A 14,329-nucleotide genomic window follows, 5' to 3' on the forward strand; every position below is an offset into this window, starting at 1 on the left:
CGATGTTTAATAAATTGGACTAAATGAATAGGATATCTTGCTTTCCATCAAGTGAATCCTTTCTACTAATTATTTATGGTGCCATATCTCCAGTCCCAACCTCACTTCTGAGCTGCTCAACGTCTGCACCTGGATATCCCACCAACACTTTAGCTTCAACGAGTGTAGCTTGAATGTGTGCAGCCCCCCATGTGTTCCCTGATTTGGTAATAATTTTATCAGGATATAATTCACATATATGATTCACCTATTTCAACTGTACAATTCAGTTGCTATTAGGTATATTCAGGGTTGTATACTATCATTATAATCAATTTTAGAACACATTCATCACCCCAAAGAAACCCTGTGCCTTTTACCTATCATGGCCCAATCCCTCCACCACCACAACCACCCCCTAACCCCAAGAAACCGCTGATCTACCTTCTGTCTACAGATTTGCCTATTCTGGACATTTCAAAGAAATGGAATTATATGTGATCTTTTGTGACTGACTTCTTTCACTTAGCATGTTTTCAAGATTCATCTGTTTGTAACATATATCAGTGCTTCATCAACCTTTTTATGGCCAAATATTCCACTGTACGGATATACCACTTTTTATCCATTCATCATTTGGAAATTTGGGTGGTTTCCACCATTTGGATATAATGAATAATGCTATTATGAGCATTCGTGTGTTAAGTTTTTGTGTGTACATATTTTTTATTTCTCTTGGATATATACCTATAAGTGGAACTGCTGGACCAAACGGTAAATGTGCTTAAGTTTTTGAAGAACTGCCAAACGTTTCCTAAGTGGCTGTACCATTTTACATTCCTAGCAGCAGTGTTTAAGGATTCTAATTTCTCCACATCCTCACCAACACTTATAATCTGACTTTTTGATTCTGCCAGCCCACTGGGTGTGAAGTGGTATCTCATTGTGGTTCTGATTTGGTCTTTTTCCTCTAAAGCTACCATAAGCCGCCCCATTGCCCAGAAAATCTTGAGTATCTCCAGTCCTTTTCACCGCCACTGGCCCTGCAAATTCAGACAGTTGTCCTCTCTCACTTGAACTATTACAACAGCCCTAACTGTAAATGGCCTTCCAGTTTCCCGGCTCTCTGGTCTTCCCAGCCAATACAGCTGCATTTAACATCAGTTCTAACCATCATACTATAAAGTTCACAGAAGAGAGAAGGCTGGAAAGGGGAAAACTTCCTGGGAAGCTTACAGTTGGGAAACCTGGCCGCTGCTACCTTAATGAAGTGATCAAGGTTAGTATGAGCAGTGATGACAGGCAGAGATCATGAGCCCTCTAATGTGGTAAGAAAGGTTCTTCGCCACTCTGGTATTTTTTCAAAAACCCTTAACACCCACTAATCATGAGAAAATATCAGACCCAAATTGAAGGATATTCTACAAACTGTCTGATCACCCCTCAAAACTGTCAAGGTCATGAGAAACAAGAAAAGAGAAACTCACAGAGAAGACTAAGCCTGGAGTGGGTCCTGGAACAGAAAAAGACAAAGGAAAAACTGGTGAAATCTGAATAAAGGCTGGAGTTTACAGTAATATACCAGGGTTGGTTTCTTAGTTTTGACAAATGTACCATGATAAGGAAAGAGAGCATAAAGGGAGACAAACTCTGGGGGAGGGGTTACACAAGAACTTTATTATCTCACAACTTTTCTGTAAATCTAAAATTCCCCCACAATAAAAAGTGCATTTTAAAAAAAAATGAACCTCCTCAGGTTCCCCAATAAAAAGTGCATTTCAAAAATAATGAACCTCCTCAGGTTCCCCACTGACTACATGAGGTAATTTCCAATTAGTAGTTGCCCTTCACAATCTGACTACATCTCACCTCAGACCAAATCTTTCTCCCCCTTGAAACTACCATCCATCCAGTACTGATCTGCTGTTATTGGAACACACTAGACCCTCTAAGATCTGGGTGCCATTGAACTTGCTCTTTGCTCTGACTGGAATGTCCAGAAAGAAAAACATTCTCTAAGCTTCCCTAACAGGCAAGCAGAGTTAAGTTACTTTACGTTATAGTCCTTTCTTTATACCTCTTATCACACTTAACTTGCTCATAATCTTTTTAATTTTCAGATAAATTTATATAACATTACATTAATTATATTTATATAGTATAAATACATATTTTGTATGTACACACACACACACACACAGAGTAGTCCCCCACTCTTATCCATGGGGACTATGTTCCAAGACCTCCAGTGAAGATGCCTCACATAGTACCAAACCCTAACTATACTGTTTTTTCCTATACATACATACACACATACCTATGAAAATGTTTAATTTATAAAGTGGGCTCTGTAAGAGTTTAACAACAATAACTAATAATAAATTAGAACAATTATAACAATATACCATAATAAAAGTTACATGAATGTGGTCTCTTTCAAAATATCTTATTGTACTGTACTCACCCTTCTTGTGATGATGTGGTGAGATGAAATGAGGTGAATAACATAGGCACTGTGATATAGCCTTCAGCTACTATTGACCTGAGGATATATCAAAAGGAGAATCATTTGCTTCTGGGCTGCAGGTGACTGAAAGTACAGAAAACGAAGTGGATAAGGGTGGGGGGGACTACTGCATATATATTTAAACACTTCAAGAATCAGAAAGTGAAGTTCCATTGTCTCTCCAAAGACACTGCTATGGACTGGTAGATAACTTTCCAGAACTTTGACTACATAAATGTCTATAGGACCTCAGTATACTGTTCTGCAACATGCATTTCTCCTTTAATATATCTTGGCAATTGACACATAGAACTATCTCATCCTTTTTAATGATTGCAAAATGTCCACTGTGCCAAGTGTTTATTTAACCAGTCCTCTAGTTAGTCTTCCCCACTAAGGAGAGGTTTATAGTGAAAAACCTGTAGCTAAAAAACCTGTCTTACTGGTATCTCTCAATGCCTAACATAGCATATGAATAAATTAGTCCATCCAGCCTGGTTTGAGAAGTAACAAGGCCAAGGAGAGAGCTAACGAAGACCTAAATCCTAATAGGTGAGGTGACAAAGGACAGAAGACAAGAAGTTCAGAACATATTATAATAGATTCCACAGGACTTCAGTGCTAGGAACTGAACAGAATAAGAGGCAAGGATAAGGTCAGTTGGCAAGGAGGCAAAAAGTTCACTTCAATACAAATTTAAGTAGTTGACAGGCCCTTTTAGTGAAGATGTCAAGAAGGTATTTGGAAATGTAGGATCAGACAGAGATTTAAGAGACAACCTGCCTAAAATACTTAGAGTTTAAGAGATCTTCCCATCCCTCATCTGCGATTTCAAAATCTAAAATGGTTTGAAACACAGCTTTTCCCTAAATTTAGGACAAAATTCATTTGGCACCAAAACCAGTAAGAATTGTAGTAAGGCTCCTTGTAGTCTTTAACTCACTTACTGTAAATACAAGCTTCACTGCAGAAATATTAGTATGTTTGATTAGAGGGTGCTGTCCTCTGGGGAGGGTGTTACATAACATCAAATGGCAGATGCATCCTATGACTTTTTCTAAAATCCAAAAATTCTGAATTCTGAAGCACATCTGGCCCCAAGAATTCCAGGTAAGGGACTGTTCCTAAATCAAAGGACAGCATACAAAGTGAGAAAACCACATAACTAATGACACAAGGGAACTGTTCACTTATGGAACAGCAGCATGAGAATGATTGAGTCAGGAGAAGGACGCCAATGATGCCTGACGCTCAGTATGCACTCTAATATTTACTCCCTGAAAGAGTATCATGAAAGGCAAGGTAGAAACGTTTCAAAGAGTAATCAAGAATGTTCAAAGCTCAATGAACAAGTGAAGATAAGGATTAAGGATAAAATACTGAGGGGTCCCTGGGTGGCTCAGTCGATTGAGTGCCCCACTCTTGGTTTCTGCTGGGGTCCTGATCTCTGGGTCGTGGGGTCGAGCCCACCTTCCACCCTCGGCACTCAGTGTGGAGTCTGCTTCCCCTCTCTCAATACCCCTCCCCCAGCTCCCATGTGAGCTCTCTCTCTCAAATAAATCTTTTTTTAAAGATTAAACACTGATATTACAAACATATATCACACTTATTTCTATAAAGATTTAGGATACAAAAATAAAAAGGGAAACATATCAAAAAAGGACATAACAACTACAAACGCACTCAACAGGAAATACTAGTAGGTGTTAAATTTAGCTCCAGGTGTTCAGGGAACCTAGGAAAAGGAAGGAACAATAGGCCATACAATTTTCATAGCCTTAAATTCTTTATGATAATCAAACTTTTCCCTAATATTAAGTTCTAAAAGGAATATCACACAGAATCTAATGTGAAGGATGACAAACTACAAAATGGCTTTCTTCGTAGTCATTTTACAGATATTCTCCAAATGATCTTTCTTCCCTTATCTGACAAAGGCAAAATTAAAACAACTCTAAAAGCATCTCTTCATAGGGTGAGTTAAATGGTTTGAGTGATAAACTAGTATAATTACTAAATTCACAGAATTCTGAAGTTGTCTTTTAAGGTATTCCTTTAACCTGTATTAATACTCAATAAACATTTTGTGTCAAGTCCTGGGCTAAAGATACATATAAATAATGTCCCTACCCTCTGAAATTTCAATCTGTAGCAGTTTAGCATAATCTCTAAAGGTGTCTGGCTCAGAGCTGTTTAATATTTAACTGGCCTAAGGATTCAAAGAAATCCATGATTATGAACAACCAAATTCTGTACGTTCTATTTGGTGAAACTACAATTTGGTTTCCTCCCTTATATAATTCACGTGGAATTTGATTCTGATCTGTTGCTGAAAGAAAATTAATAACCTGATACCACAGGTTATCCTTAAGAAGATGATGCTAAATCCAGAGTAATAATAAAGCATATGTTTTAAGTTACTTTTTAATTGTGATGTTGGTTTGAGGTAAGCCACTTACGTTCTTTATGACCCCATTTGACCTAGAGCATAGGATCTGAGATGGCTAATTAAGACCAGAGGTGTACACTATGAACAATTTATAGTGTAATACATTCATTTTGACTGCCAAGATTAAATTTGTCATTAGCATGCCATTGTTTCTTCTTTACATAACATAAAAGGCTAGAAGCAGAGCACTATGTTCTGTAGCATTTCCTCATCTTTTTTTTTTTTTTTAAAGATCTGGACTGAAATATAGTGGCTTTCACATATGAAAAAAATTTTTCAACATGATTATATCTGTAGGTGGGGAGTTCAAGAACAACAATCTCTGTGGATTTCATACGATGCATTATTTAAGATGCAAAGTTGAGAAAATTTGAGACAGTTCTCAGTGAGTGCCATAAGTTGAAAGAAAGGAAAATATATGAGCAGTAAGTGTAACAGTTTTGGCAAGACCACACATGACATTGTGACTTAATTAGCCTCTGTTTTAAAGAGACTATTCATTTTTCACAGGAGTTTGAAATACTACCCAGGAAAATAAGCCAATTATTTTGGCGAAGAATCTCTCACCACAAAATGTTATGATAACGTATCTGTTCATGTCTTCTGCCAATAGTTTATTTAATAATAATAGGTTTAAATGAATGGTTTCATTGAAAGATCTTGGTATCTTGTCACTCTAAATCTTGAAAGATAACAGCAAGGAGAAATTCTTCTATTGAATAATTACTGATTTAAATGCTAGGCCCTTTAATATTTTTAGCTTAGATATTTATTTAAGAACTAAATATTATTTATGCCTTTATATTTGCTTTCATTAACTCAACTCAACTTAATACATAATGACCATTTAAAGTCAAATTGTATCAAATAAATTTAGCATAACCATAAGAAAATCAAAATCAGTGTCACATTTCACTTAAACATCTTAATATTTTTCTGTAGCTTTTGAGAAGCTCTAAGTATTGGGCAGACATTGGGCTTGATGAGAGAATACATCTTTAAGAGATAAGTTATTCTTTAAAAGTGATCAGGGTCCCACTGAGTCAGTTATTTCTTTCATATGGCTCAGAAATGTTATGCCTTAGTTATGTATTTGACCTTTTATGAGAGGCAGACAGTGGACCAGGGGCCGCCTCATTTTGGAATCTCCTCAGAAATGACTAAATGTTTTCCAGATGAACATACTGTGGACCAAGGGAGGAGCTAGGCATTAGAAATCATTGCTTCCAAACCAGGGGAATTTGTAGACTTCTTTTTCTTTTGGAACCTGGTGACCTAAAGGAATTGACCCACTGAGCAATTTCCTTCACTCTCAGCAGTATGATTAAGTCACGAAAACAACTCAGGATGAGATACGATATTTATTTCTATCTCACTTGTTTCTAAAAAAAGAATTTAAGACAGCTGCAAAGGCTTCTATCCTCTCCCTGTTTTCTCATCATAAATTTATACAATGTGACTTTTCCAAATGTGAACTTGAGTTACTAGTGGAGGTAGCATGGGACAGACAATTGATTACTGTCATATGTCACAGGAACATTAATCTGCTAAAACTGGCACTAATATCCTGCTTTAGCCCTACTTAAGGAAAACTTAAAAATAACAGTCCAAGATGAATAAAATATCCTATGTTGCTTTTCTTCTTTTAGCTTTTAACTTAGAACTTAAAATTTGAGATACAAATTTAATAACATTTTAAGCAATACAGAGAATATACATTATCAGTACATATGACTCAAAACCTATACCTAAGAAAGCTTAAACAAAAATAATGCTTCCTGTTCAATCTGATTCGCAGTTAATTCTTTCAGCACTTAAAGGAAGAACAGGCCAAAAAGAAAAAGAAGGAAAAAAAAAGGGGCCAAAGAAACATTTGTAAATTTCATCTACAACTGGTAAAAGACACGAGTTACATATACATTGACGATTTCTTGATCAAAAGACTGGAAAGGATTATATGGCACCATATGCACTAGGTATGACTCCCTAAACTGCCTGGAATACATGACATTTGGCTTCTGTAGTTTTAAAAATAGGATCTAGACATAAGTCATCTGATAAATTATCTCACTGGAAATGAAGTTAGGAAACTGCAGGGATTTGGGGAAATAAAATAATAAAGACAGCCTTTTGCAATGAACACTGAGGGATTTATCTGAAGTACATTTCAGAAATGAATGATTTGGATTGACGCATTTGAACTTTAAAAATATTTGAGTTAAAATCATGAAGTCAATGACATTTAGAAACAGTCATACTGCCTTCCCTGTTTTCAACAGATTCTAAATCTAGCTACATGTGTCCTGTGATCACTATATCTGGTTACGAATAGCAATAATTGTTGCAAAGCAAATTACATGGTGGCACAAGAAAACATTCCCCCTTCCAGCAGAGGGGAGAGTGGATTACCTCACTCATATAGCCTGCAGGTTATATAATGAAGATTACAGACTTTAAAATGAAAAAGGAATGTATGCTAAAATAGAAAAATGATTTCATGAAAAATAAAAAGGTTGCTTTGTTTAGGGAAAATCTTCAAAAGTGCTGATGAGAAACTTTAGATACACATATTTAAGTGTTTATGAGCTATGGAAACTTGTTACTAAGAAATGAACTTACTCATTTCCATAATATAAGAATGTAGACATGCAAATGAGTTTTACTCATATAGGGCTTGGATATGTCACAACATATTACAATATACATTGCATAATGATATTTATAACAGTATATAAGTAATTACATTTATATATTATACATGTAATTGCAATAATATGTTACCATTATAGACAATATGTTACAATCTGAAAATGGGTAATTACTAGATTCAGTACAGATGAAAGTATTACTGTTAGTTTTCACCCATGCATTTTGGTAAGAAGTTGCCAAGGTACCAAATTTAAACTACTTCAGGATATACTTTCATATAAGTAACCTCTAAGAGGTGGCCACACACAAGGGTGATTACTGCAATAGAGATTCCAAGATATAAGACCAGGAACCATTTTATTCCATCTATGGCAGTTTATTCCTTTAACTGTTTCTCAATCTTTTTAAATCTTCCTTTGATAAATATTAAAATTTCACAGCTGAAGCTTCTCAGTCAAGATTCTGAAATGCCCTCCCTTCCAGAACCCTACAACCCTACCAAGAATCACTGATAATGAGAAGAGAAGACCTTGAGTGTGCTGTCAGACTTCATTAGAATTTGTCTACCTCTCTGACATATTTCTAACTCCACAAGGGTAGGAATAGTGTGGGGGAAACTCAAAGATAGTGGATGAGGGTGAAATAAACCATCTGAACCATGTGAATAAACTCCTTATTCAAAAGTTAAATGAAAGAGTCTTGGCAATAGAGATCTGCTCCTGAATAGTTAGCCCTCAAGTAAACAGGCGGTAAAATTTCCAATAGGTTTCATTCTAAACAAATCAGCCAAGTTCAGTCACTTTGGCCTAACGGTATATAAAGGTATCCTCAAAACAGGGAACGAGACATTCTGCTCTCCCTAAACACATAATTTCACCTACAGAGGAAACCACTGAGACAGAAGATGAATACTAAGAACCCACACTAGGTGGAAACAAGATGATGGAGTACAATATGCTATGCAACATTACGACAAAAATCATCTCTGAAACAAGACGATCAGAGACTTCTGGCAGTACTGTCAGTCCTCCTCATCCTCACGGCAAACAAACACTTAAACCAGGAAAAACACTCTGAATATATTGCTTCTTATTTTGAATGAAGTAAGTTACGCAAAATATATTACATCCTACAAAATTCTTCACAGTAACGACGATACCACTTTTGAAGGTTTCTTATGAGCTATGTTGGCCTTTATTTTATTTAATATATAAGCTCCCACCCCCTCTCAGAAAATTAAAGCTGAGAGGTATTTCCTAATTTGGCTAATGTTGCATAGCTACTGGATGACAGTCAAAATCACCACCTCTATTTGACTTCAAAATATGATCTCTACCATTACATAATGCATCCCTTGACAAAGGTTGAAACAATTGTTTTAATGTGATCAATGCTGGAAACATTCCAGCTGAAAGAAGATAAAAGGAAAGAGGAGGTTTTTATTTTTCTCTTTTGGGTGAGAGGGCATAAGGGGCTGATCAATGTGGAAGAAAAACATTAAAATCCTGTAAATGGAGAAATGCATCAGAGGTAATTTTGAAGTTTTATAAGAAAAGATGAATAAGGGTAGAACTGTATCCAATTCAGGGCTTTCCAACATTTCTTTCTCAAAAGTAAACATAATTAAGTTTGAGCATGGAAATGAACAGGCAGTGCACCATAAATAAATACTGGATAGTCAAACGAATTCTATGCTTAACCCCACTCAAACTAATATACATAAATTAAAATATTTTTAAGATTTCCACCTTCCAGATGGTCATAATTAGAAATTTTATAATGCCTGCAATTGAAGATATTGAGGAAAATAAGCATTTTTCTATACCGATGATTTCTAGGAAAATAGTTTATATGAGGGCTATTTGGCAATAACTATCAAAATGTAAAATACAAACAGCTTTTGGCTCAACAATTCCCCTTCTATACTTTATCTGACAGATAGGCTTACTCAGAAATACCCAAAGACATACTGGCAAGGATGTTCACTGTGACATTGTTTGTAAAAACAACAAATGGAAATACCCTAAACTTCCATCAAAGGGAGGATATAAGCATTTAATTGCCTACCATTCAGCTAAAGAAAAAAAAGTAGTGTATATGGGCTAATGAAAGTCTGCAAGATATATTTTTAGGTTAAAAAAGGCAATTTGAGAGAGAATTTATATAGATTTTATCCATGCGGAGACAGAGAGGCAAAGACTGACAGACTGACACAAAGAGATGCAGTCTATATAAAGCACATTTCTACATGTGTATACAAACTTTAAAAGCAGTTTCCCCTGGGAAGTAAAAGTTGGAATTTTGGAAGATAACATATAGATAATGGGAATAATGGAGCAAAGGGCTGAGATAAATACTTTTACATTATGCTTGCTCTACCTTTTTTATTTTTTTTTTAACATTAGCCTGCATTATTTTTATAACAATAATTAGCTTTAAAAAAAATCACTGAAAGTTCATATAATATACATTGTACTAACAAGGAAGAATTAATCTGGTCCATTTCATCTGTCTGTGAAACAGGAAAACACGAGACTTCACTCAAGAGATCTGAGATCTAGTTCCAACTTTACTACAGTTAGAGCACCTCCCTGAATGACCCTGTAGTTTTCTTCCAGTCTACCATTCATGATTTTAATTCATTTTATTTTAAGAAAGAGTAATTTTTTTTTTTTTAAATACACTCCATGCCCAGCATGGAGCTTGACAAGGGACTTGAACTCATTACCCTGAGATCAAGACCTGAGCTGAGATCAAGAGTTGGACACTTAACTAACTGAGCCACCCAGGTATCCCTTAGTTTTTTTTTTAAAGATTTATGATTTTAAATAGTTTATGAGTAACTTTCCAAATCAGTGGTGAAGTGAAAAATGGCCAACAGATGAATGTTGACCAGTTGGTAGCTAATGCCTTGAATACTAGGCTGAAAAGGGTTTGGAGGGAAAGCAGGTGATTGATAAGCAATTTGTGTCAAGGGTCTTAAAGAAAGGTGGGGCCCTTCACTCACACCAGATCAGACACAACTTGGCCTAACCTGTTCACCTCATTGTCACTTGAGAGTTATTTGTCAATGCAGAATTTTAACATATTAAAGGAAGTTTGTTAACGGTCCACTTGTGGAACTCTTGTTTCCATGTGTTTTTTTCATATTACTGCAGTGCTTCCTCTTACTTTAACCATATTCTGCCCACTTTCAAAAATACAGGTCTCAGCCCATCTATGTGCTGCCTACGAGAGAGACTCACTTCAGATTTAAAGACACATGCAGATTGAAAATGAAGGGGAAGGAACACATTTACCATGTAGATGGAAGTGAAAAGAAAGCTGGGGTAGGAATTCATATTGGACAAAATAGACTTTAAAACAAAGACTGTAACAAGAGACAAAGAAGGACACTACATAAAGATAAGTAGAACAATCCAACAAAAGGATATAACAATTGTAAATATTTATGCATTCAACATGGGAGCACCCAAACACATAAAGCAACTATCAACAGACACAAAGGAAGAAATTAATAGTAATACAATAATAGTAGGGGACTTTAAAGCCTCATTTACATCAATAGATAAACCATCCAGACAGAAAATCAACAAGGAAACAAGGGTTTTGAATGACACACAGGACCAGATGGGCCTAACAGATAAATTCAGAACACTGATGAAAGACATTGAAGATGACACAAACAAATGGAAAGATAATCCATGCTCATGGATTGGAAGAACGAATATTGTTAAAATGTCCATACTACCCAAAGTAATCCACAGATTTAATGTAATCCCTATCAAAATATCCCTATCAAAACCAACATTTTTCACAGAACTAGAACAAATAATCCTAAAATGTGTATGACAGCACAAAAGACCCCAAATAGCCAAAGCATTCTTGAAAAAGAAGAACAAAGCTGGAGGTATCACAATCCCAGAGTTCAAAATTTACTTCAAAGCTATAGTGATCAAAATAGTATGGTACTGGCACAAAAATAGACACATAGATCAATGGAACAAAATAGAGAATCCAGAAATAAACCCATGCTTTCATGGTCAATTAATCTATAACAAAGGAGGCAAGAATATACAATAGGGACACCTGGGTGGCTCAGTTCGTTAAGCATCTGCCTTCGGCTCAGGTCATGATTCCAGGGTCCTGGGATCAAGTCCCACATTGGGCTCCTTGCTCACCGGGGAGCCTACTTCTCCCTCTCCCTCTGCATGCAGCTCCCTCCACTTGTGCTCTCTCTCTCTGTGTCAAATAAATAAAATCTTAAAAAACAAAAGAATATACAATAGAAAAAAGACAGTTTCTTCAACAAATGGTGCTGGGAAAATTGGACAGCTACATGCAAAATAATAACTGAACCACTTTCTTACACCATACACAAAAATATACTCAAAGTGGATTAAAGACCTAAATGTGAGACCTGAAACCATAAAATTCTTAGAAGAAAACATAAGCAGTAATTTCTTTGACATCAGTCATAGAAACATTTTTCTAGATAGGTCTCCTCTGGCAAGGGAAACAAAAGCAAAATTAAACTACTATGACTACACCAAAATAAAAAGCAAAGAAAACCATCAACAAAACAAAAATGCAACCTACTGAATGGGAGATATTGGCAAATGATATATCCGATAAGGAGTTAATATTTAAAATCATAAAGAACTTATACAACCCAACACCAAAGAACCAAATAAACCAATTAAAATTGGGCAGAAGACTTGAATAGACATTTTCCAAAGAAGACACACAGATGGCCAACAGACACATGAAAAGATGCTCAATCACATCACTAATCATCAGACAGATGCAAATTAAAATAACAATATCACTTTATACCTGTCAGAATGGCTAAAATAAAAAAAAAAAAACAAGAAATAACAAGTGGTAGCGAGGATGTGGAGAAAAAGGAACCGTTGTACACTGTTTGTGGGAATGCAAATTGGTGCAGCTATTGTGGAAAACAGTTTCCTCAAAAAATTTAAACAGAATTATGGTATGATCTAGTAATTCTACTACTGGGCATTTACCCAAAGAAAATGAAAACATTAATTTGAAAAGATACATGTGCACCTGTGTTTACTGCAGCATTATTTACAATAGCCAAGACACGGAAACAACCCAAGTGTTTACTGATAAATGAATGGATGAATAAGAGGTGGTATACACACACACACACACACACACACACACACACACACACACACACTGGAATATCACTCAGTCATAAAAAATAAATCTTGCCATTTGCAGCAACGTGGATGAATCTAGATGGTATTATGCTAAGTGAAATATGTCAGGCAGAGAAAGACAAACAATTTCACTCATATGTGGAATTTAAGGGAAAAAAAAACAAAAAAAGAGACAAACAAATTAAAAAAAAAAGACTCTTAAATACAGAGAACAAACTGGTGGTTGCCCGAGAGGAGGTGGATAGGGGGATGGGAGAAATAAAGGGGATAAAGAGTACACTTATCTTGATGAGCACTGAGAAATGTATAGAATTGTTCAATCACTATATTGCACACCTGAAACTAATATAACACTATAGGTTAACTATACTTGAATAACTATACTTGAAAAATAAAAAACAAAATACAGTCTCAGTTATCTACATCAATCATTTTTGGGTAAAAATGTCCTCAACTTAGCAGTTCTCAAAGCAACCTTTTCTAGCTCTTTAAAATATACACAAACCAGAAAAATGAGAACTCACAATGCCATCACCAACAACTACTAGAATCTAGAGAGAAGCTTAATCAAGTGCCGGGCAGAAAGAGCTGGACTGAGAAAAAGTTGTGATGGCTGTTTCTGTTCAGAAGCTCTGAAGAAAATGCACAAGTACCTTGACTGGGTAACTGATACAATGTAGTTCAGATAGTTGTCTTAAGTTAGAGGTAGATTAAACAGTTGGTCTTATGAAATTCAGAAGAAAGCAGAGACAGGAAACAATAGGAAAATATAGGGGGAATGTACAGAAGAATGTCATATGCTAGAAGACAAACGTAGACGAGGAGGGAGTTTAAGTTCAGTGACATTATGACCTCTTGACAGGAATCCCAAGAGCAAAATGCTAAAAAAGAAGGTCAAAGTTCAAGCCTTTTTTCTTCAGGGGTTACCCAAAGTGCAGTTTTCTGTAGGCCTGTGCAGACCCTCACTGGCTGCCATCTGTTTTAGTGCAGCCCACATCACCAAGACACCTAAATGATGTTCTTTCTCCTCCTTCTCACATCTGCTTGCGGAAGAGTAAGTTTCATTTCACTGTAACTGAGTATCATTTGTCAATCTAGATCCTCCAACTTCTCTCCTCTCTGATTAATTCTGGCCTTTCAAAAATGTCTAACTCTACCCTTTTCCTTTTTCTCTAAAGTCAGTAACTTTGGCAACTTCATTGCGCACCATTGCATGCAAGTTGCACATTTTCATTTACATTTCATACAATGTGACAGTGATTAATAAAGAGAATCGGAAGTTTGGAAATCTTAGTGGGTTCCACTCAAAACAACAACTGAATCTTGAGGCCTACCATGTTTCCTTCCTCAAGCTAAAGTTCTATGATGCTGTCTGATAAGCGAAACAAAAAAAAATAACCTTACCAGGTGTGTCAGATAGACTCAGACGGGATGATTTTGTGTTATTTTTAATGCCATAACTTAATTCTTTTATTTAAATGCTAATCGATTGTCCAAGCACAACCTTGCAGTGGCAGAATCAATTTCAATAATGATGCTGATAGCTGTAATATGATC

The sequence above is a fragment of the Leptonychotes weddellii genome, chromosome 12 (genome assembly GCF_054177405.1).
Source record: "Leptonychotes weddellii isolate Sample4059 chromosome 12, ASM5417740v2, whole genome shotgun sequence".
NCBI classification, from domain to species: Eukaryota; Metazoa; Chordata; class Mammalia; order Carnivora; family Phocidae; genus Leptonychotes; species Leptonychotes weddellii.